Here is a 26,616-nt window from a genome sequence, read left to right on the forward strand (position 1 = left end):
CTGTGCCTGTGCCACCCGAAATGAGTGTGGTGTGCACACAGTACAGTCTGTGGTAGGTCTGTGGCCTCTCACACACAGCGGGCAGGCAACTGCAGTGTACAATAGATATATATATATATATATATATATATATATATATATATATATATATATATATAAAGAAAAAAATCTATTACCTTACCAGCCCTTAAAAGGGCTTTTGGGGACACTATATATATATATATATGTATATATATAAATAAAAAAATCCTCAATTACCAGCCCTTAAATGGGCTTTTGGGGACACTAGATAGATATAGATATATATATATATATGAAGAAACAACTCAATTACCAGCCCTTAAAAGGGCTTTTGGGGACGCTAGGTATATATATATATATATATATATATATATATATATATAAAAAAAAAAAAAAAACACAAATACCAGCCCTTAGAAGGGCTTTTTGGGGTGCTGATATTACAGCAGTAGTGGACCAAGAACACTGCAAGACCAGGAACACTGACTAACTGTCCCTAGCTTAACAGCAGCAGCAGCAGCAGCAGCTCTCCCTACTCTCACTACACACACTGCTTCAGAATGATCTAAGATGGATGCTGCCTTTGCTTATTTATAGGAGGTGGGAGGGTGTGGGAGGGAGGTACGCTGATTGGCTGGAAATGTGTCTGCTGACTGTAAAGTTCAGGGTCAAAGTTTGCCTCAATGATGTCTTATGGGGGGCGGACCGAACATCGCATATGTTCGCCGGCAGCGGCGAACGCGAACATGCTAAGTTCGCCGGGAACTGTTCGCCGGCGAACAGTTCTATACATCTCTATTCTTTGGTGGTAGTAACAAGAAAAATACAGCTAAATAAAAAATGAAAGCCCAACTTGTCCTGAAAAAAACTAGGTATCATCCACCTAGATGCACAAAGTAGTTGTGATGATATGTATGGTTTTACTAACACATGTCAAAATTGCAAAATTGTGCTTAGGCATTAACATTTACTTTACCTTAGTTAGGGGTTAAAGGTACATACTGTTATCTCAAAGTGGCCCTAATTCTCTCTTCTTTCTGTTTTAAATTGTGTTTTCAGGATAAGAATAGATTAACACAGCTCTATTTCTACATAAATATGTTTACTTAGAAGTAAGATACAACTTTCATGGTTTGCTTCCTTGTCCAATGCAGAAATACATTTGTGTTTCCTACTTTACCTCACATCAAAATCTAAAATTACCTTTTAAAGTGATTAATCTTTTTACATGCTCACCTTTGCCAGTCAGCAATAAAATCAATCTTACCATAAACTTGAGAAAGGCCAAATGCTAGAAGAGAGGAAATGTGATTGATATAAATGTATGCCAGAGTTTTAAGGGTGAGATTAATTCAATCTTCTTGCAATATTGAATAGTAGAAAACAAAATAAAACAGAGCTCATTTAAAGTGGAGCTACAGTATAGTCACCTTGACTCCATAGTTACATAGTTAGTCACAGAGGTGGGGGAATCGAGTTACATGACTTGACTCGAGTCAGACTCGAGTCACCTGTTTGAGGACTTGCAACTTGCTTGACAGAATTCATTAAATGACTCGACTTTGACTTGCGACCTATGACTTGCGACTTGACTTTGACTTGCAACCTATGACTTGCGACTTGACTTTGACTTGCGACCTATGACTTGCAATGACTTGACCCCCGCTGCTTTGGTGTGCCCTCCGCAGTACTGGTTGCTAGGAAGGCCAGCCGACTGGCATCTAGCAACCAGTGACGTTCTGAGTGATCAGGGCCCATCATACACAGCGGAGGAGGATCCTCCTCTTCGGCTCGTCCTCCTCTCCTCCGCGTCAAGAAGACTGGCTCCACCCACCTCCTCCCTCATGTGCTGTGCGGCCGGCCCTTGGAAGGAATCACTTCTTTATTCTTTATTCGACTGTCTGCGTGTGCCATCCTTTTCTCATGCTAATGCCACTGTGAGGTTTGGGCAGTATGCTGGTGACCCCCCCCCTAGGATGTAGTCAGCGTACTATGGACTACAAGTCCCATTTCTTGCATTACTCTCCACGGGTAACCATAGCATCTAGCCTCAGTAGTGACAGCTTTGTCCCCTAGTGAGGGGCCTCTTGGGTGTCAGACTGTTCAAGGTAAGGTACTTCTGTGTTAAGGGGTTTAGAAAGCCTCATGCTTTTTCTTTTTTTGGCACCAACCTATGATTTTAGCAGACTATGTAGTAACAACATGGAAAAAGTCCCTTTTTTTCTTTATGTAAAGCAAACCAATGTGTATGTGAAGGTCAGGACAGCTGTATGCTGGTAGATGGACAGTCTTCCTTCCTGGGTGCAGTCGGCGTGCCCTGAACTAAGAGCCCTATTTGTGCGGTGTTGTCCTCAGGCAATCATTGCATTCAGCCAGTCCTTCAGGTCCTCAGCAATGACAGCCTTGGCAACCTCCTTCTTATCCAGGCAGATTTCATGTGTTATGGTGGGTGACTAGGTTTAGGTTTAGATTTCTTGACAGGGGACTTAGCCTTTCCCTCCATGACAGGGGCCACCAGATCCAGCAGGAAGTCCAGCTCTTGCCCCACTCCCCCACCCCTCCTCCTCAGAGAGCTGGAACTGAGTGTGCGAGTCCTGGCGAAGCTCTGCAGTACGGATTCATCTGGTCAAAATTCTGATTTTGTTACAAAGCCAGTAGTAACCTACTCAGCATAAACACTGAGCCTAACAGGACATTGTAGCGGACGCCCCGATAGAAAGAGGGGTTTCGCCGCCAGAGATGTTCTCTTCCCCCCTAGTGTGAGGGATGCTTTAGAGTGGAGCAGGAACCGCTCTTACCCGAGCTAGGGATTTAGTGATTCAAACCGAAGGGAGATAGAGCTGGTATAGCCTTCTCCCACAAACATGAGATGACACTCTATGCTGTGAGTCTAAACAAGAACTGTTTATTACATTCCAAGACATACAATTTTACACACAGTTCGGGGAAACTCCCCTTAGCCTTGCAGAGGGGGGGGGGGGGAGGGAACAAAGACCAACCAATGAGAACTGAACATTTGTGCATTGAAACAGGCAGTCTTAATACACACCCCCTGCGGAGAGATGTCTCCAGCTCAGACCATTGTCTGTGTCAGGATTCCACACAATTAGACACAGAAACAGGAGGGGGGGGGGGTGGGCTGTAACATTACATTAACTCACTGCCATGAGACATGCCATCTTCAGCTGTTCAGAAGGTGAATAAAGGGAACAAAAAAAATGAAATAGAAGGCAAAAAAATGAAATAGAATGTCCCAAACTCATAGGAAAATGACACAAAGGGTTTTACAATCCAGGGACAGGGTGATCCGTCACAGACATTATCAGTAAAATCAGCATAAAGAGATAACTGTATATGTAAAGGCAAAAATGTGACGTTACATGGACAGTAGTGAAAGTTTTCTGGTAGTAAATCCTCATTAATGACCTATTAATCTCACCCGTTAATGTTGTCTTTATGGTCTTCGTGTTATAGTGTGACAATGAAAAGCCCAGACTCCTAATGCTGTATACACTGTGAGGTTTGGGCAGTATGCTGGTATCCCCCCCCCCCCCCCGAGTTCATTAACCAAGACTTTGGTATTTTTTTTTATTTAAATTTTTTTCAGATAACACATGAAAATCAACAGCGTGTAAAACAATAATAATATACTTATACTTTATGCAAAAGGGGACCCTAAACACAAAAGTGCTTTGGGAGGGGAGGGAGGGGGGCGGAAAGAACGGGAAGGGGAGGAAGTGCCTCAGTGACTCAGGAGGCTGGACGGTGAACGTGGGATCAAGGGTAAGGTATTGGGCGAGACTCGAAAATTGAACCTATGATGAGCCATAGTGGAGTCAGTCCGAGGGAAAGTATATGCGATGTAGTTGTCCCATTTCTCAGAGAAGATTTCCCTTGAAGAGGGGGCTGAGAAGTCAGTGTTGGTACTGTCTATGGCGAGAAGCGTGGAGAGCTCTGATCTAACCCAAGTAAGTGATGGGGGAGATGTGGAAATCCAGTTGCTTAGAATAGTTCTCCTGGCGATTAGTAGACAGGACAGGATCCACATTCGAGGCGGTTTCACAGATGAGCTAGACCACTTTTGAAGGCGTTTGTCCCAATATCCGAACAGGAGTAGCAAAGGGTCCTTGGATAAGCTGATCTTGGTCACTTCCCCTATGAATGTCAGGACTTGATCCCAGAAATTGGATACGCCGGGACAGGACCAAAACTTGTGGTGGAGTGAGGGCCTTTCTGCCGCACATAAAGGACATTTGTGAGCGTCCGGGATATTTTTATCTGAAAGAAAGGGGATATGTGCACGGTGGAAGATCTTTAGTTGGGTCTCTTTCCATATTGAGTTGGGTGTGAGAGCAAGGGTGGTTTTGAGACCTTTGATCATGTTGGGTAGAGTTTCCTCGCCTGGAAAGTCCTTGAGCCAATTGGAGGCAGTTGAGGTGTACAATGCCGGCGGGCATTGCTTCAAAAGGGGTTTGTAGATCGCAGAGATTGTAAAGGTGTTAGATTCCAGTAGGGAGTCTATTAGGGACATTTTGAAGCGGTTCTCCGGCTTCCCAGTTGCTGAAGAAAGGTAATGGAGGCATTGCGCCCAGTAGAAAGTGTCCTTGTCTTGCAGATCAAATTTATCCTTAATGTCTTGGAAGGGATGGGGTATACCAGAGCTCGTATCACACAGGTGACCAAAGGTCGACAAACCCTTCCTCTCCCACTGGTGGAACACAGACTGAGTTAAGCCAGGAGTGAAGCTAGGATTACCCCGGATCGGAAGGAATTTGGAGAAGTGCAGTGGCAGTTTCAAAAGTTTGCGTATCTCCCTCCAAGCTATAGCAGTGTCTCTCAGAAGTAGGTTATGACGGAGTTCCGGGCAAAGTGTCGCCCATTTAGTGTGCAAAAGAGCAGTTAAAGATATTGGACTGGCCATCTGAGACTCAAGCTCGTAATTGGAGTATTGCGAGGTCTGGGATACCCAGTCCAAAGCTGCCCTGAGCAAACAAGATAGGTTATACATTCTCAGATTGGGAAGATTGATGCCCGCGTCGCTCCTGGAGAGATGCAGTTTTTTATAAGAGATTCTCTGCCTCTTTCCCCGCCACAGGAAACGGGAAAAAGCTTTTTGCAAGACTTGTGCATCCTTATGTCTGATCAGTAAAGGAAGAGTTTGAAGGAGATAAAGGAGGCGGGCAAAGCTGACCATCTTAATGAGGTGGCATCTCCCCAAAAGCGACAGCGGCAGTTCCATCCAATTGTCCAGTTCCTTAGTTATTTTGGAGAATAGGGGGGGGGGGGGTAGTTCAATGAATAAATAGATGCCGGAGTGCGCCCTATTTTAATACCCAGGTAGGTAATGTGTTTGGTTGCTATCATGAACGGGGATTCCCTTTCCCAAAGACGGGGAGGACCCGCTCCCAACGGGAGTATTTCACTTTTGGAGTAGTTGATCTTGAGACCCGAACACTGTTTAAATTTTTCAAAAGCGGAGACTATCACTGGGATATCGGCCGAGGGGTTTGAGGTGAATAATAGTACATCATCCGCGAAGAGGGATAGGCGCAGCTCCTGGGCGCCTATTTGTATTCCATGAAGAGGGGCTCTAGTTAGTAAATATCGGGAGAGAGGTTCGAGCGCGAGATTGAATAATAGCGGCGAGAGGGGGCAGCCCTGTCTGGTGCCTTTGTACAGTCTAAAGTCATCCGTGAGAGCACCCCCTACACACAATCTGGCTGAGGGAGAAAGATACATCGAGGTAATAAGGTTGACGAAGGGTCCATGAAAGCCCATGCTGTCCAATACACGACGAAGCCATTGGAAATTGACATTGTCAAATGCCTTTTCGGCATCAAGAGTTACAATGGCCATGTCTCGATCCGGATGTATACGGGCTTGGTGTAGTGCAACCAGGACTTTCCTGATATTGACAGTAGCCGAACGGCCCTTCGTGAACCCGGATTGCGCAGGATGTATCAGATGTGGCATAATGTTGGCTAGGCGGGAGGCTGCAATTTTCGAGAGGATCTTGACGTCAAGGTTTAACAAGGATATAGGTCGGTACGAGCCTGGCTCCTGAGGATCTTTCCCCTTTTTTGCCAGGAGCTTAATGATGGCTTGGTTGCCCGTCGGAAGATAGGGTCCGCCGTCCCAAATGGAGGAGTACACATCGACAAGAGTCGAAATTATACTGGGGGAGGCTGCCTTGTAAAATTCCCCGGATAGACCATCGGGGCCCGGTGATTTGTTGGCCACAAGGTGCTTTATCGTTGCCGTAATCTCGTCCGCCGTGATCGGGGCATTCAGTGAGTCTAGGTGGTCTCCGGAGATTTTGGGAAGCTCAGTAGCAGACAGAAAGAGATCAGCCACGGAACTGTCCATATCCTCGGAGGCGTATAACGAAGCGTAAAAACCGCGCATGATCCCTTGCACCCCTTGCGGGGTAGAGTCCACCACTCCCGATTTGTTCCGTAGCGAGCTAATGTGTGTGGTGGACATAGGACCCCTGCACAGCCTGGCCAACAATTTTCCGGCCTTGTTACCGAAACGGTGTAGCGTCGCCGCGAGGTGCGCCTTATGTATCGTTTATACCCTGTCGGCCCAGGTGTCGAAGTCTTGCTTGGCCGCCAGCCACGTTGTGCGCGCCGAGGGGGTTTCGGCCTGTACTAGTGCCCGCTGGGCATTCGCCAACCGTTCGCTGGCCATTTTGTATCCGCTATTGGTGTGACGCTTAAAAGCCGCCGCATAAGAAATGATACGGCCTCTCAGAAAGGCCTTCCCCGCCTCCCAAAAGAGGAGAGGGGAGTTGCTGTGTTGCAAATTCGCGGCTGAATACTCTTCCCACGCACGATGAAGGTATGAGGTAAAATCCGAGTTGTTTTTAAGGTAGGAGGGGAATCTCCAGATAAGAGGGGTCAGGGGGGATTCCGACAGCGTTAGGGATACGGAAACTGGGGAGTGATCTGAGATTGCTATGTCATGTAAGGTAGCGTCACGCAGGAGGGGGGGGAGGGAGTCGGTGCAAAAAAAAATAATCGATTCTAGTAAATAATTTATGGGAATGGGAGTAGAAGGAATATTCCCGATCCGTGGGGTGTGAATGTCGCCAGACATCCGTCATGGATAGTGATTCCATTACCGACGCAAGTGGAGTGGGGCCGTCTCGGGGGGTGGTATATGGTCCCTGGCGAGGGGATGATTTGTCCAGAACAGGGTCCATTACCGCGTTGAAATCACCGCCAACAATACGGGGAACATTGGGAAGAGTGAGAAGCCGAGCCGCGATTGCGGCATGGAAGGAACGATCCAACACGTTAGGGGCGTATACGTTAGATATAACTAGTTCAGTGTTGTGAAGCCGTATATGAGCAGAAACATACCGCCCCTCAGTATCCGCTTCCGTGGAAAGGATTTCCCCATTGAGGCGTTTGTGGAATAAGATCAGCACTCCGGCTTTACGGCTGGAGGAGGGTGATCCTACGACCTTGCCCACCCAAAGTTTCTCCATGCGCTTCAGATCTTCCGCAAGCAAATGCGATTCCTGGATGAGAGCAATGTCTGCCTTAAGCCGTTTGTGGTGGCGTAAGACTTTCATCCTCTTAGCCGGGGATCGAAGGCCCTTGACGTTCCAAGTTACTACAGGCATGGGATGGGACAGAGGGATTTAAGACCAGAAGCTAGCTCATATGACCCAGCTATACCCGGGGAAAGCGGGATGGGGTAAACTAAAGTGGAATTGCTGACCCGCAAAAAGTCTCGTGTCCCTGAGCTCACAGGTTGAAGGGAAAAGCACACCTTCATAGGGGAATGGAGTGAGGAAGGGATGAGTGGGAAAATGGGATGGAACCGTGGATAAACACAAAGTGTAGTATAGCAGATCGACAATAAATACAGTAAGTACCTCTCTTTTTTCCGCATGAGCACAACACGGAGCACAGCCCACCAAGCGTGCCCCCCGAAACGGGCAGGGATGTCCAGGCCCACTAAATGGTCCGAACGGTTAAGGTAGCCCGGGTTCCCAGCCCGATCCTGGAACAATGGGCAGCCGAGGTGTGCAGAGCGGAAAAGGAGCAGGAGCACACAGTAATGAAAGAAAATGTCTCACAGAACTATATACCTGGGCAATGATACATACAGTATTAACATTTCAAAAACAGCATAAACAGCAAACCTGAGAGAATGGCGGGGGGGCACCACGAGAGAATGGCGGGGGGGCACCACGAGTCCTCTAGGCACACGGCCCAATAGGGACAGTCCCAGGAGAGAACCTAGAGAAACATAAGCACAGATAACCGTGAGAGGATCCTCTCAGCGTGGAACGTTCGGGCGACCAGAGCTGACCACGTCGGCATATCTTTGGCGTTTGGGGGACTCCTTCCTGGGGCTCCTTTGGTCTAACGATCTGGAGAAGGGAAGGGCTTTGGCTGATGAAGTTGGGCCCTGGTCTCCTAGACGGAGTGAGCGGACAAAAGCTTCTGCTTCCTCTGGATCCTGGAAAGCCATTTGGTCGCCGTTAGGTGCACGAGGGCGTAGAGTCGCCGGATAGGCCAAGGTGAATTTCAGGTGTTCCTGATGCAGTTTTGAACACACGGTCTGAAAGGCTTTGCGTCTTTTGCGACATCAACAGAGTAGTCCGCAAATATCAGAATCTTCATGCCTTCAATTTGGAAATTGGAAGTTTGCCGAAATTTTTGTAGGATAGCAGACTTGTCCGCGTAGTTTAGATATTTAGCAATGATCGGGCGCGGAGTCTTGTGATCTTCGGAGTACAGCCCCATCCTATGAGCCCGTTCGACCACACATGTGCCATGCAGCCCCAAAGCAGCGGGGTTTTTTTTTGCACAAAGTTCAGGGATGGCAGAGGGGGCAACGTTCTCCGGGACCCCTATAAATCGCAGGTTGCTCCGACGCGATCTGTTTTCCAGATCCTCCAGCTTATCCATAATTATGCGATTAAGCTTGTCCTGAGACTGTTCAGATCCCTGCATCTGGTATAGCTCATCCTCAACATTAGATAATCGGGATTCAGCCTCATTAAGCCTCTTGGAGTGTGCCTCTAACTCCTTTTTTATGCTGGCCATGCCAGCAGCCACAGCCTTCTCCACAGAGGCCGAGATTGTGGGGGTTAACAAGGCCACCACTGCTTGTGCGATTTGTTCTGTGGAGGTACCTTGCAATGTGGGGGATAGGTCCAATGTAGAGGGCTGCTGTAGTGTGCCCGGCTGCTGCTGAGAAGTGTCCATGTCAGCGAACTCCGCCGCCGTGCCGGAGCAGGCCGAGACCGGGGCCTCGATTTGCGGCAGGGCCGGCGGAGGTTTTGTCGCGGCCTTCTCGAGGTACCGCTCCATCTGGCGGGGTGGAAATTAGTGTCGCCGGGTCCCTGGGGATCGATGGACCTCTGGTGGGTGGTACAGGCCTATACTGAGCCGTGGGCAGGTTTTTCAGGCAGTTTTCAGGGGACTCGCCGCGGGAGCTGTAGAGCGCTCACCTACTCCATGCGGCGCCGGAACCGGAAGTGCTTTGGTATTTTTAATGCAATGCAGTTGCACAAATCTCATCTGTACAAACATATCACATATAGTGTCCTGACAAGGAAACAAACCAAGGACCCCAGTATCACAGAGCAGAAGTACTAACCACTAAGGCACATAAGATATGCAAAACTAAGAGAAAATATTGGCCATGGTATTGCAGTGCCACCACTATAGCACCATTAGAATTTTTACCCTCATCCATGCCAAATGTAATGCCTATTAAAAAAAGGAATAACAATGTAAAATGCACATCCTATATAAATCCTATATGATAATAATGCATAACAATCCTACTATGGGTTTTGATTTTGAGCCTTTTAACCTCTCCAGAGCCAGGGGCACAAAGCAAAGCCTTATCCTCTTGACAGTCTATAAGATTAATGACTATTGTTATAAGTCGTCCTTGATCTTGGTCTTCTTATTAACTATAAGGTGCTCAAGCAACCCGATTAGCTGATGTCAATGTTCTCAGTCACTGGGCTTTATCCTCTACCAACCAGAAGTTTTCTGCAGAGGAAGAGGTTTGCAAATTGATGAATTCACCTCTTGTGTCCTCATTTGTTATGTGCTGAGTTATACTGGTCTGGAGTGTCAATGTTCAGGAGGGCGTCTGTTCTGCCTAGTAACTGCCAATACTTCAATTACCAAGGGTGGACAATGGACATACATATATTTTATTTTTATTTGTATGTGTGTGTGTTTGATCTCTCTCTTTCTCTCTCTCATAAATGATAATGCCGCGGTAATCATCACAAGGCCATATTGAAGTAATGATTCTGTAATCTTCAAGGAGTGAAAATACATCTACGAGTACTTGCACCTATAATGGGACTCCCGCTAGCTCCAGGCAGGCATTCCGGATACGGGCACGCAACAGGCTTATTCTGCCTGGTAGTTCATGGGTCGACTGCTGTTGCAAACTGACTAGGTGGAACCCACTTTGAACTTACTTGCCTCATGATATTACTGGATGATTTATAGTTGGAACGTCTGGCCTTGTATAAGCTACAGAATATGTGGATATATAGTGCCCCAATAAGATGCCCCCATGCACTTTGGTTGGATGCTGTCATTGTGGTATATTGAGCAGCCACCAAGGCTTTTATGGTCCAAGCTAGCGGGAGTCCCATTATAGGTGCGAGTACTCGTAGATGTATTTTTACTCCTTGAAGATTACAGAATCATTACTTCAATATGGCCTTGTGATGATTCCCGTAGCATTATTATTTATGGTTAGCCTGATTGTTTGGTCCACCAGTCTGCTCTGTCTGCTCTGATCCCATTCACATTGGGAAATATTGGTCTGTCTTGGTCTCTCTGGCCCTGAGGAAGCCTTGTGCGAAATGCGTTGGCTTGCTGGGGACCCTTAGACCGTGCTCCATCAGAGACCCTATTACCATCTTCTGATACCAAGTATCGGCATTCCCATATGGGAATTTATTTCTACATATGCGTTTCTTTCTTGTTTCATATACGTCATATATGGGAATTGTTCCCCTTTGATGTACATTTTATATCTAATATGTGTACAATAAAGATGTGTTTTATACAAATTGTGTGATATGTGTGATCCTTCTCCTCCCATTGGCCTTAAAAGGCCCATCTTCTCCTCTTATTTTGATATTCTTAGTCAGGGGTATGGGCCAAATATCATGGTAATTTGCTATCTACAGTAATACCACATATGTGTATGTTAATTTTCGTTTGTACTCGTAGTACCGCCTAGAAACAATAGTATGCATTTTGCTTTTTGTAATCCTACCTAAAACACACCGACACTGACACAGGGGGGTTATTTACTAAAGCTAGAGAGGGCAAAATGAGTCACAATTCTGCAGAGAAACCAATCAGCATCTAACCTCAGCTTGTTTAATTTGGTTTAAGCAAAAATACCTGGAAGCTGATTGGTTTCTCTGCAGAATTGTGACTCATTTTGCCCTCTCTAGCTTTAGTAAATAAATTCTTAACTGACACTAATTGAAAAAAAAAGAAAATCCTGTCCAAAAAATATTGTCCCTGACCTTTGACCCTGGCCTTGACCCAAAAACTAACCCTGGCACTGATTTATATCAAACTTTAATCTAGATTTTTTCTTTTTGTTTATTTATTTTTACACACACTTTTTTTTCTATCTCTGCAAGGACAGACAGTGATACAATGTATCTCTTTCATCCATTCACAGAGACAGAAAACATGGTGACTGATCATTGCGATAGACAATCAGAGGCCATCACAGCCATCAGGTTACCCAGAATCTTTCGTTCCGGGTCCCAATCATTAGAAAGGGGCCTGAGGCTCTCAGTGAGACTGCCACACTGTGTGCTCCCAGCACAGAGGGAGATACACAAATATGTGCCTCCACGAAAAAAAATCCAGTCCAGTGGTGCTGCCTATTTGCGTACAGTCGGTGTGAAGGGGTTAAAGTTCCACTTTAAGAGTTTAAATACATAGACAGGTATATTGGAATCAATGTATGCAGATCACCTTGGTGAGTACATTTCCAAGAGCTCTTCAAAAACACATCCAAGTTTTGATGCCGAACCCAAACCCCATATAAATCATTGGGAGCTGAATCTGTCAAAATAAAAATGCCTATTTTTGAGCTAATAGGACAAGGGGGTGTAAACAAATAGCATGGAAGTGGGCACCGCCCTGGGGAACACATACCAAGAAAAAAAAAAAAATCCATTCGGCCAGAAGTAGGGATTATTTAAATATCACTGATATTTACAAAGAAAAACAACGTTTTAAAATTGCCAGCAAGTAAGCTTCCTCAAAAAAAAAAAATCAAAAACCCCTTTGATTACAATTTACGAAATGGCTGGTGGTACATCTTTTATAGAACAAGATATAATTAAACGAGTATTGGAAATAAACATGTCCTACTTTTTTTTTTTTTAGCAAAATTTAATAAGTTTCCAATGTTCATATAGGACTATTTTTTATATCAAATATTAATTCATGTTCAAACATAGAAAAGTAAAACCATACAAAATCAATTCTAATCTTTGGGGAGGATTTGCTTGCAAATAGTAGGTTTTCATGTTTCAATACTTCTTGCTTCTTGTGCTAGTTACAGTGTACCATGCTTCAGTTAAATTAGGTATTCTGAATAAATATGTACTGAAATTATGCGCATGTTCATTAAGACAGTAATTTTGTCAGTAGGTGCTGATTGGTGTAATTTTGTGCATGTGGATTGTAGGATATTTTTTTGTTTATGTATGTGTTTGGAATAGATGTTAATGACTGATGCAAATGTGGGTAAAGAAGAAAACAGGAAACATAAAATCTCTGACACTTGTTAAATAGAATATCATTAAAAGGTCCACTCAAAATGCCATTCAAATTACGAGGTTTTGAAGTATTCATACAATGAACATCACAATAGGTGATTAATGTTCATATAAAATGTATATGGCTTATTAACTGTTTAGGTTCCCTATCCATAACTATTAAGACAGACTAGTAACACTCTGTAAACAAGCTGTAATAGCACAGTAGCAGCCTTGGCTCATTTTTGCCTTTTACAGACGACTTTCCTATTTGAAGTAGAAATTATTTGGGTGCATTTAAATCTACCGAAACATAACTGCCTGACAACATAGACATCCCCCCCTCTTGTATAACCCCCTCTTTACCCAGGAACTCATCTGGTTTCAGAACTGTCAAATCTGTCACCAATCTGCATGGACTAAAGACAAAGGAGGCAGTTGCTGTCTATTGGGTATCTGAATACAACCAATGTACTGGCACTATACACACAAGCTTTGTTCAGTCAGGCCCATTCTCTTCTGGTGGCTTTTTGGGGTTTTACATTATCACTGACCACCATTGATTGTGGGATTATTTTTGGACAATTTAAAGTGCTATTGATTACCAATAATTGTGGGATTGTTTTGGTGGTGGAATACGTTTTTAGTTCATCCATATCAGCTACCTATTGCACACAAATTCAATTTTAGTGCAACCCAATTTCATCCTCCAGGGACCTTTCTTCCACTAATAACAAAAGTCTGACACTTTTCATCAGTGAGCTACTTTTCAAGGCTAAGCTCATCTTAACTGCTTCCATACAGAGCAGTTAGACCCCCTTCCTGCCCAGATCAAATTTTCAGCTTTCAGCACTCTCACACTTTGAATGACAATTGCTCGGTCATGCTACACTGTAACTAAACAACATTTTTATCATTTTTTTCACACAAATAGAACTTTCTTTTGGTGGTATTTGATCACAACTGGGTTTTCTTTTTTCGTGATATAAGCAAAAAAAGAGCAAAAATTTTGAAAAAAAAAAACACTTTTTTTTAGTTTCTATTATAAAATTTTGCAAAAAAATAATTTTTCTTCATACATTTGGGCCACAATTTATACTGCTACATATCTCTGGTAAAATTAACCCAAATTAGTGTATATTATTTAGTCTGTGTGAAAGTTATTGAGTCTAGAAGCTATGGTACCAATTACTGAAAATTGATCACACCAGATGTACTGACGGCCTATCTCCTTTCTTGAGGCCCTGAAATGTCAGGACAGTACAAATACCCCCCAAATGACCCCTTTTTGTAAAGTAGACAGTCCAAGGTATTTAGTAAGAGGCATGGTGAGTTTTTTGAAATTATAATTTTTTCCCACAATTCTTGGGAAAATTAAGAAAAAAAAGTTTCTTTTTTTTCCCCACAAAGTTGTCAATTTATAAGCTATTTCTAACACATAGAATGTACACAGCAAAAATGACACCCCAAAATAAATTCTAGTACTCCTCCTGAGTATGGTGATACCACATGTGTGAGACTTTTACACAGCCTGGCCACAAAAAGAGACTCCACATCCAAGTAGCACCTGCAGGCGTTCTAGGAGCATAAATACACATAAAACTTTCTTACTACCTATCACACTTTTGAAGGCCCTAGAGCACCAATACAATAGAAAAGTCCACAAAATGACCCCATTTTGGAAAGCAAACACTCCAACGTATATTCTATGAGGCATTATGGGTCCTTTGAACATGTCATTTTTTTCCACAAGTTTTTGGAAAATGTGGGAAAAAATAAAAATCTTTTTTTTTTTACACAAAGTTGTCAATTTATAGGATATTCCTAACACATAGCATGTACACAGCAAAAATGACACCCCAAAATACATTCTGCCACTTCTCCACATGCATGAAACTTTTTCACAGCTTAGCCATATAGAGGGGCCCAACATCCATGGAGCACCATCATGCATCCTAGCCACTTGCCTAGGCCTATTTTTGACATTTGGTGTTTACAAGCTAAAATCAGTTGTTTTTGCTAGAAAACTACTTAGAACCCCCAAACATTATATATTTTTTTTTAGAAGAGACCCTAGAGAATAAAATGGAGATTATTGCAATATTTTTTATCACACCGTATTTGCGCAGTGGTCTTCCAAATGCATTTTTTTTGGAAAAAATTCACTTTTTTGAATTAAAAAATAAGAAACCAGTAAAGTTAGCCCAATATTTTTCCATAATGTGAAATATAATGTTATGCCGAGTAAATAAATACCCAACATGTCATGCTTCAAAATTGCGCACGCTCATGGAATGGCGACAAACTTTGGTACTTAGAAATCCCCATAGGCGACACTTTAAAAATTTCTACAGGTTGCCATCTTAGAGTTACAGAGGAGGTCTAGGGCTCAAATTATTGCTCTTGCTCGATCGCGGCGATACCTCACATGTGTGGTTTGAACACCATTTACATATGTGGGCGGGGTTTCCATATGCGTTCGCTTCTCCGCGCGAGCTCACGGGGACAGGGCGCTTTAATGTTTTTTTTTTTTTTTTTTTTACTATTTATTTTATTTATTATTTTTTGCTTTTACACCGTTTTAAAAAAAAAATAAAAAAATGATAATTTTTATTTCTATTACAAGGAATGTAAACATTCCTTGTAATAGAAAAAGGCACAACAGGACCTCTTTTTTGTGAGATCTGGGGTCAAAAAGTCCTCAGATCTCACAAGTACACTAAAAGATAGAAAAAAAATAAATAAATAATAAAATAAAATGAAAATAAAAAAGGGACCTTTAAACCGGTTGCTAGGCAACGACATTTGCGTAGCTCCGATCCTCCAAGACCATAGAGTCGAGTGAGGGCAAGCCTGCCCTCACTCAACATCCTGTCTGTGAGGATCCGGGACCGGATCATTTTCCCCGCTGCCGGCGGGTCCGGTAAGCGGGGAGAAGGACCGGAACGCGGCGGGAGGGACGAGCCTCATCCCCGATCGGCGTGCTGCGCGCCCCCAGGGGGCGCGCATTGAGGAGGGAACGAGCGGCTCGCGCTGGAGCCGCTCATGTGATCGGCTGTGATTGACACAAGCGATCAAGTGGTAAACAGCCAATTTCATTGGCTGTTTACCGTGATCGGGGTTGGGCTCAGTCCAAGGGACGAGCCTCACCCCTGATCGCCGCGCAGCGGGTCCGGTAAGCGGGGAGAAGGACCAGAACGCGGCGGGAGGGGGGGCACCTCTTCCGCCATCCCAGAAGGGTGATCCCGTGGCGAATCCGCTCCTGGGACCACCCTTATCAGAAAGCCAACCGTCCACCGTTTAAAAAAATACCAGGGTTATGGCAGCTATCTGCTGCCATAACACCGGTATTTAGGTTTAAACGGAGGACGTATATAAACCTTTTTGGACTTGGAAATGGTGGCTGTATGAAGGGTGACAGGTACTCGGGTACTTTGCTGGGCAGGTGACAGGTACTCGAGTACTCCGATAGGCAGGTGACAGGTACTCGGGTACTCTGATGGGCAGGTGACAGGCAGGTGATGGGTACTGATGAGTAGTACTGATACTGATACTGTACTGATGGGTACGGGTGATCAGTACTGATACTGATAGGTGATAGGTACTGATGGGTACTGATGAGTACTGATGAGTAGTGATGGGTACTGATGAGCAGGTGGCAAGTACTCAGGTACTTCAGATGTCAGGTACTCTGATGAGCAGTACCTCTCTGTATCCCATCAGAGTACCCGAGTACCTGTCACCTACCCATCAGATTACCCGAGTACCTGTCACCAGCCCATCAGAGTACCAGAGTACCTGTCACCAGCCCATCAGAGTACCAGAGTACCTGTCATCAGAGTACCTGATGGGCTGGTGACAGGTACTCGGGTACTTTGATGGGCTTGTGACAGGTACTCGGGTACTTTGATGGGCTAGTGACAGGTGCTCTTTATTGGGGGGGGCAATCAGTGTGTTTGGGGTGCACTGTATTTGGTAACTAGCTGTTACCACAATCTCCTCCTCACACAGGATCAGTGTGTGAGGAGGAGAACATGGTGACAGCTAGTTACCGTGTTCTCTGTTGACATTTGTGACCGGCTGTGATTGGACACAGCCGGTCATGTGGTAAAAAGCCAATTTCATTGGCTCTTTACCTAGATCGGGGATGGGCTCTGTCCGAGGGACGAGCCTCATCCCCGATCGGCACGCTGCGCGCCCCCGGGGGGTGCGCATTGAGGAGGGAACGAGCGGCTTGCGCTGGAGCCGCTCATGTGATCGGCTGTGATTGACACAGCCGATCACGTGGTAAACTGCCAATTTATATTGGTTGTTTACCGTGATCGGGGTTGGGCTCAGTCCAAGGGACGAGCCTCACCCCAGATCGCCGCGCTGCGTGCCCGCGGGGGCGCGCAATAGCGGCGAGACCGGGCGGACGTCATATGACTCGGATCGAGAAAGACTTCCTGCCGCCGTCATTTTATTATGGCGCGGTATGGAAGGGGTTAAAGAGTAACTCCAATTTTGTTGAAAAAAAAACCTCCCCTCTGGGTGATCAATATATTGAGCAAGGATTTTAACAAAGTTTTTTGCACATGCTTCCTTATAACTGGTGCACTATTCATGTTCTAATGAGAATAGCTGCAGTGTCTGCATTACTTTAGATGTATTTAAAGGAGTTGTAAAGTCAGAATGTTTTTCATCTTAATGCATTCTATAAAGCCTTCTGAGTGTAGCAGCCTCCCCAGCACCCCTAATACTTACCTGTGCCCCATCTCTCTCTAACGATGTATTCCGCTTTTACTTTCTCATCTGGGCTTCATCATCATTATTATTTTTACTTGCCATTTCTCAATATACTTATTTCCTCATCACATATTCTCTTTATGTTTCTACCATCTCTGACTGAGCTCTCCCTAGATTATACGCCACTTATATTTATCTCACCCTTCACCTATTACAAGCATAAATTCCCATACCTGTCTATCTAAGACTTGGCGTCTGCTCAGCCATTTACACATCTACGTTCTTACACACTATATTCTCCTTCATTTTTCATATATTTTTCATTTGTTTCTTTTCAGTTCTTGCTATTCTTTGTGCCCTGCCTGTCTGCATTCCACGTACCCCCTCAGCTCCGGGGAGAGATGTGCACTTCCGGCTATACCCCGCAATTTATACTAGCACATCAGTAGATCTGAGCTGCATTGTAAGTTAGCTAGGTTTGATTTTTCTCTCTTCCTTTTCAATATTACACATACTTTTGGTATTTTTGTACTATATTATACATATATATCTTTCACAGATATACTACATTACTTGCCCCTGATGAAGTGGATCAGTACCCACAGAAACGCGTTGGGCTTACTTTGATGCTATTTAGCAATATGTATCGACTACTATACCATACCACTGCCTGTGCATATGTGCAAATCTTCATCTATGCATTCCAGCTCATATCTACAATGTATTTTATCTAACAACTTTCTTTTGATTTCTGTAACATGCAATGTTTTATCATTGTAATAAATATTATTCATTATGATATTGGCAGGCTTATGTGTCTCATTTAAAGTCTCAACCTTCCCCCTTGTTACGTATGAATTAGGGATGGAGGGGCCTGGGTTCCCATCAGGCGCCTCATTTAAAGTCCCGACAAACCCCTCATTTATTGCTAAGCTCATCTTAAAGAGTAACTCCAATTTTGTTGAAAAAAAACATCCCCTCTGGGTGATCAATATATATAAAGCAAGGATTTTAACAATGTTTTTTGCACATTAGTACTCTGGTGGTAAAACTGTTTGATCTTTGAACTGATTATGAAGAGGAGTGGCTGCTTCCTTATAACTGGTGCACTCTTCATGTTCTAATGAGAATAGCTGCAGTGTCTGCATTACTTTAGATGTATTTAAAGGAGTTGTAAAGTCAGAATGTTTTTCATCTTAATGCATTTTATAAAGCCTTCTGAGTGTAGCAGCCTCCCCAGCACCCCCAAATACTTACCTGTGCCCCATCTCTCTCTAACGATGTCCATCAGTCCCTTGGCCACCCAGGACTCTAACTCCTGATTGGCTGAGACACAGCTGCGGCGCCATTGGCTCTCACGGCTGTCAATCAAAGTCGGTTAGCCAATCAGGAAAGAGATGAGTGGGCCCAAACAGCAGCTCTGTGTCTGAATGGACACATGGAGCTGCAGCTTGACTTGGGTGTCCTCATAGCAAACTGCTTGCTGGGGGGCACTCGATAGGAGGGAGGGGCTGGAAGCAGCAATGAGGGACCTGTAATGAGGAGGATCTAGGCTGCGCTGTGCAAAAAACCTAGACTTTTCAATCACTTTAAGCCTTGAGGAAAATTTAATGAAAACTAACATTTCTATTGCAAAGGATACCTAAAATTTGATTTGTATCTTAGTATGAACTTCTGGGAAAATCAGTGAGCCCAAGCAGGTAATGATATTTTTTGGAGGCATTCTGTACATAAGTACAGAATACCTCATAACAGGGGCGTAACTACAGGGGTTGCAATTGCAATTGGGCCCCATGCTCCCGGGGGCCTGTGCGGCTCCCCTGTATACCTGGATAGGAGGGGTGATGGGGGCAGCATGTAGATAATCACTGTCCTCCTTTTTACTCCTGTAGCTGCAGGAGGAAAATGGAGGAGATTGGTTCCTCTGTATGCTGCCCCCGCCACTCCTCCTATCCAGTTCACTTTTCTTCTGCTGTCTCTGGGCCCCTGTGTGCTCCCCTGTCCCCCCCCCCCCACTGTGCTCCCTTCCCTCTCCTGCCGGATGCTGCAGGGGATGTGTCACAATAGAGAACCAGGAAGGGGTCAGTAAATATGTAATTTACCAGCTCCTTCCTTTTCTGAATGGACAGAGTCATAGTCAGTGACATGTGTAAAAAAATAAAAAATATTATAAAAAAATAATACAATTAAAATACCAAAAAATAAAAACTGCTGACACCAGTGGGTGAACTTTCAGGATCGCAAAGGTCTAACTTGGCATTCCACCACTGCGGGGAGCCCCCAAGATGGCAGGAAGGGGGCCCACTGCCAAACTTGTGAAATGGTCCCACTGCGGGACTATAATAAAGGGCCCCACAACAAGAGTAAAGGGCCCAAGAATCAGTGAGAAGAGCCCCAGGCTTCAAGGGAAGGGCCCCAGCCAGGGGTCTGGGGGCAGTTCATGGGTTCTTGCATCAGGGCCCTGAAGGTTCTAGTTACGCCTCTGCCTCATAATGCCATATTGCATCAAAATTAACACTAAATTACAGCAGCTGTAGACTGAAAATTAACTTTAATTTTAAAAACATTTAACCACCTCCCACCTGCGCTTTATCTAAAAGATGGCTACAGTGTGGGCTCACATTGCCAGGGGGGGTGACTATGGACTTCCTCCCACATTTGCGCTTCCTACCTGCCCCCTGTGATCGCCATGTGCTTCAAACACAGCTAATCACAGATTAGGGTAAAGAGCCAATCACAGGGGCTCTTTAATATGTGATAAGCTGTATCCAATCACGATTTGCTGGTTAATCACTTACCGCATATCAACATATATATACGTCGGCAGACTTTGCGGGGGTATACCAGGATGATGCCTCTAGCTAGAGGCATCATCCCGGTACCGTGGTTTACAGCCAACGGTCGGCTTTCCGTCCTTCCGTGACTTTGCTCGGGGCTCCCGTCCCACCGGGAGCCCCGAGCACCCAGCCGGCACGTCCGCCGCCTGGATGGAGTCCCGATCAATGCCGGAAATGGCTTAGATCGGGTCTCGATGACGTAACACGGAGGCGGCGTCCATGACGTCACTTCCGGGTTACTGTGCTGCAAAAAGCGGCAAATTTAAAAAACGGCTGTATGCAAAAATGCCGTTTTCGGCATTTTGCATACATGAAAGTGTAGTGGAGGGGTCTAGGGTCTTTTAGACCCTCGATCCCTCCATAAAGAGTACCTGTCACTACATATTGGTGTCACAAGGGATGTTTACATTGCTTGTGACAGCAATAAAATTTATCAGATTTTTTTTTTTTTTTAAAAAACCTGTAATAAAAGTAAAAAAAAAAAAAAAATAAATAGAAAAAAAAATTTAGCCGCCCCGTCACTGTTAGCTCGCGCAAAAAAAAAAAACGTATACGGAAGTCGAGCCGCAAATGAAATCGCTGTACATGTGAGGCATCGCCGCGATCGCCAGAGCGTGGGCAATAATTTAAAAAAAAGAGCTACACTCTATCTCTAAACTGGTAACCATTAAATAAATTTAAAGCATTGCCTATTGAGATCTCTATTGACCGTAGTTTGTCGCCATCCCACGGGGGGGGGGGGGCGCAATTTTAAACCGTAACATGTTGGGTATCTATTTACTCGGCGTGACATCATCTTTCACAATATATATAAAAAAATGGGCTAACTTTACTGTTTAGTATTTTTTAAATGCAGTGAAATGTGATTTTTCAAAATTTTTCCAAAAAATGGCGTTTTAAAGACCGCTGCGCAAATACCGCGTGACAAAAAATATTGCAATGACCGAAATTTTATTCTCCAGAGTCTTTGCTAAAAAAATATATATAATGTTTGGGGGTTCTAAGTAGTTTTCTAGGAAAAATACTGGTTTTAACTTGTAAACAAAAAGTGTCCGAAATAGGGCTGGGGCTTAAGTGGTTAAAGACGCGTGAGGAGAGGAGAGCTGATAACCGACAAATCCACACAGGGGACATCTACACTGATAATCAGGGCACAGATCATCAGTGTCCTGATTATCAGTGCAGCTCCAACAGTGCCCACTAGCACTACCAATCTGTGCCCTTCAGTGCTGCCAGTCAGTACTCATTAGTGATGCCTGTCAGTGCCCATCAGTGATGCTTGTCAGTGCCCATCAGTGTTGCCAATCAGTGCCACCGATCAGTGTCATTTCCTCATAGGGGAGACCTGCACAGATAATCAGGGCACTAATCATCAGTGCCCTGATTATCAGTACAGCCCCAACAGTGCCCAGCAGTGATGCTAGTTTGTGCTTATTAGTGATGCCAAACTGTGCCCATCAGTGCCCCTCATCAGTGTCCATCAGTGCGACCTATCCTTGACACCTTTCATTGCCGCCTATCAGTGCCACCTATTAGTGCTCATCAGTGCTGCATATCAGTGCCGCCTATCAGTGTCCAACGGTGCTGCATATTAGTGCCACCTCATCCATGCCCATCAGTGCCGCCTCATCATCTCACATCAGTAAAGGAGAAAAATTAGTTATATACAAAATTTTCCAACAGAAACTAAGAAAAACGTTTTTTTTTCAAAAAATTAAAAAAATTCAACAGTGATTAAATACAACCAAAAGAAAGCTCTAATTTTGTGAAAAAAATTATAACAATTTAATTTGGGTTCAGCGTTGCATGACTGCGCAATTGTCTTTCAAGGTATAACAGCCTGGGCAGGAAAAGAGTAAAAGTGCCTTGTATTGAAGTGGTTAATAGCAGTAAATAACAATATGGCTTGTGGGGCCATGGTACTATATCTGCTATATTCCTTATTTTGTTCCTTTTTGTTATGTTGTTATGTGCTATATTTTTCTCACAAATGTGCTGTTACCCTTTAAACACCTTCTTTCCTTTCCAAATAAATTTGGCAAAATGAGATTATCCTGTGGTGTCTACTTCACAAAAATGGGTCATTTTGGGGGGTATCTGTAATATTCTGGCATTTTTTAAATATATTTAAGAACACAAAGCAAAATAAACTGTTTTCATAATTTTAAAATCTTTTTTTATGACAAAAAAAAAAAAAACTAAGAGCAACCAGTAGATCAGATACAAGCATCAGGATCACACCATGCTATTATAACACAATTTAATTCCAGAAAATAACACAGAACATTGTGTTATGTAATTTTAGATTTGTCTTTTTCTAAATACTGCAAAGCTAAATGTGTCAAAACGTGTGATGTAAAATCAATGTGCAACAGTATATGAACAGTAAATTTCAGATTTTATATATTTTTACATTTTTTCAGTGTTTTATGAGGTGTCCCCTGGATGAATTGTGCACCATGCCCTTTGGCTAAAAGGAAAGACTCTGGTTATCTGGTGAGAAATTATTTACAGTAACATTAGCTGTTGTGACAGTCTGTAACAGATTATATACAGACACATTATTTGATATGACAGGCAATGAAAGAATACATAAAACAATATAGTAATCAGTATAACAGCCCGTGCCGCATGATATGCAGTCCCATTAGTTAGCATAGTAGTCATTGAGAAATTATGTACAGTGACATTATTTGTTGTGACAATCAGCATCAGATTAAATGCAGTGATGGTGTTAAAGCTGATAACTTTAAATTTTCCCCAGTGACTAGGTGTACAGATGCTAAAATGGTTCTAAAGTTAAAAAGTTGCATTCCCTGCATTAAGGTAAAAGGTGTTTTAGCATTTGCTGTGTGCCCCCCCCAAATACTTACCTGAGTCCTACATCGATCCAGCACTGTGCCTATCTGCCAGTCTACTCTTCTCTCTACCTGCTCTGAGAACAGGTGGAGTCCTGCTGCTGTCAAAGCTTTTGAGTAGAGAGCAGGGACGAGCTGGGCTGTGTGTGTGTCAACAGATATAGACACACACAGCTCAGCTCAGTATCGAACCCGCATGAGTGTCCCTATAGCAATATGCTTGCTATGGGGGCACTCAGAGACGTGGGGGAGCCTATATGCTGGCAGGGGACCCCCAAATAGGAGGTTTTGGGACACTCAATACAATTGCACAGAGCAGGTAGGTATTAAAACTTAAAAGAAGTTGTAAAGTCAGAAGGTTTTTTATCTTAATGCATTCCATGGATTAAGATAAAAAGCCTTCTGTGTGCAGCACCCCCACCTTGCCCCCCCCCCTAATACTTATCCTAGGTCCCTCTCTGTCCAGCGATGTCTCACAGGATTCTCCCTCCTGATTGGCTGAGGCTATGCACCTGTCTTCTAGATTAAATCAACACCCACAAAGCTAGGCAGCCTAGAAGTCTTGCAAAGATTCCACATCCCAAAAACACTTATTCAGCGACATCGGCATCAGGGGCTTAATAGTTTCTGCTAATCCAGGACTGATTAATTTTGATAAATTGCAGCTTGTCCATGGAGTCTGTTGACAGACACACTCTCTGATCCATCACAAAACGTCCAGCAGCACTGAATTCCCATTTGGAATGCACGCCGGATGCAGGGTAGCTCAATTGCATACTGGGCAAGTTCTGGCCAGTGGTCTACAGGACATGTATCAATGGAAGAGGTTTGTAAAAAATGTCATTTTTAGATGAGCAGTGATTTACTGATTTACTAAATTTAAAGCATCAAAATGAGAAATAACAATGCAAATGGAAAATCCCTTTTAACATAGTGCCAGGGGGGTCCCCTTAGTTTAGCTGTAGAGTGGCACATCTGTAATGTGTATAGAAGCTGCTGCAGAAATAATTGCATTTATAAATTTATAAATGAAAATGACATTTTCTCCACAAAATGTCTTTATTTTGAATACAACAGCTTGGGGAGTCATTCCGTATGATGAGGCCACAATGTAGTGCATTGGGAACAAGATCAGATGTTTTTGAATACATTCTAGTAGTAACAGGTGCATAAAAAATGGTCTTTGGGTGTTGAAGGTGCCTTTGCACCGTAACTCTATAGAGGTACTCTTGATGAAAGCAATAATTGCCTTGCTCTCAGAAATTGAAATGATATGCACCTGTCAAACAGGTGTGGAAAAATTGGTCTTTAGGTGTTAATTGTGCCCATGAAACCTACACCAAAAAAATTATTATCCACAACACAAGGCAGCCTAGAAGTCTTGCAGAGATTTCACATCCCAAAAACACTTAATCAGTGACATTGACATCAAGGGCTTCATAACAGCTGGTAAATCAGGACTGATTCATTTTGATAAATGTCAGATGGTCCACGGAGTCTCATATATACTAGCCACAGCAGATGTCCACTCGTTATATACAATTATAGGACACCAAGATGCAATATTAGCAACCAAATGAGCTTTAAAAAATGTAAGTGATATCATTAGGAAACAACGTGCCTTCCTTATGGAAAGCTTAGAATATAGTTTGACAAATAACTATTTCTGGCATGATGAAGTTTATTATAAACAGATCAAAGGGATAGCCATGGGAGCATGTTTTACACCCAGTGTGGCTAACATTTTCATGGCTGAATGGGAAGAGAATAAAATCTATCAGACCAGACCTAAATGACTCAAAATGTACAAGAGATACAGTGGGTATGGAAAGTATTCAGACCCCCCTAAATTTTTCACTCTTTGTTATATTGCAGCCATTTACTAAAATCATTTAAGTTCATTCTTCTTCCTCATGAATGTACACATAGCACCCCATACTGACAGAAAAACACAGAATTGTTGACATTGTTGCAGATTTATTAAAAAAGAAAAACTGAAATATCACATGGTCCTAAGTATTCAGACCCTTTGCTCAGTATTTAGTAGAAGCCCCCTTTTGATCTAATACAGCCAGGAGTCTTTTTGGGAAAGATGCAACAAGTCTTTCACACCTGGATTTGGGGATCCTCTGCCATTCCTCCTTGCAGATCCTCTCCAGTTCTGTCAGGTTGGATGGTAAACGTTGGTGGACAGCCATTTTTAGGTCTCTCCAGAGATGCTCAATTGGGTTTAAGTCAGGGCTCTGGCTGGGCCATTCAAGAACAGTCACGGAGTTGTTGTGAAGCCACTCCTTCATTATTTTTAGCTGTGTGCTTAGGGTAAACGTTGGTGGACAGACATTTTTTAGGTCTCTCCAGAGATGCTCAATTGGGTTTGTCTTGTTGGAAGGTAAACCTTCGGCCCAGTCTGAGGTCCAGAGCACTCTGGAGAAGGTTTTTGTCCAGGATATCCCTGTACTTGGCCGCATTCATCTTTCCCTCGATTGCAACCAGTCGTCCTGTCCCTGCAGCTGAAAAACACCCCCACAGCATGATGCTGCCACCACCATGCTTCACTGTTGGGACTGTATTGGACAGGTGATGAGCAGTGCCTGGTTTTCTCCACACATACCACTTAGAATTAAGGCCAAAAAGTTCTATTTTGGTCTCATCAGACCAGAGAATCTTATTTCTCACCATCTTGGAGTCCTTCAGGTGTTTTTTTAGCAAACTCCATGCAGGCTTTCATGTGTCTTACACTGAGGAGAGGCTTCCGTCGGGCCACTCTGCCATAAAGCCCCGACTGGTGGAGGGCTGCAGTGATGGTTGACTTTCTACAACTTTCTCCCATCTCCTGACTGCATCTCTGGAGCTCAGCCACAGTGATCTTTGGGTTCTTCTTTACCTCTCTCACCAAGGCTCTTCTCCCCCGATAGCTCAGTTTGGCCGGACGGCCAGCTCTACGAAGGGTTCTGGTCGTCCCAAACATCTTCCATTTGAGGATTATGGAGGCCACTGTCCTCTTAGGAACCTTAAGTGCAGCAGAAATCTTTTTGTAACCTTGGCCAGATCGGTGCCTTGCCACAATTCTGTCTCTGAGCTCTTCAGGCAATTCCTTTGACCTCATGATTCTCATTTGCTCTGACATGCATTGTGATCTGGAAGGTCTTATATAGACAGGTGTGTGGCTTTCCTAATCAAGTCCAATCAGTATAATCAAACACAGCTGGACTCAAATGAAGGTGTAGAACCATCTCAAGGATGATCAGAAGAAATGGAAAGCACCTGAGTTAAATATATGAGTGTCACAGCAAAGGGTCTGAATACTTAGGACCATGTGATATTTCAGTTTTTCTTTTTTAATAAATCTGCAACAATGTCAACAATTCTGTGTTTTTCCGTC

The sequence above is a fragment of the Pelophylax lessonae genome (genome assembly GCF_965119305.1).
Source record: "Pelophylax lessonae genome assembly, chromosome: 2".
In the NCBI taxonomy this organism is placed as follows: Eukaryota; Metazoa; Chordata; class Amphibia; order Anura; family Ranidae; genus Pelophylax; species Pelophylax lessonae.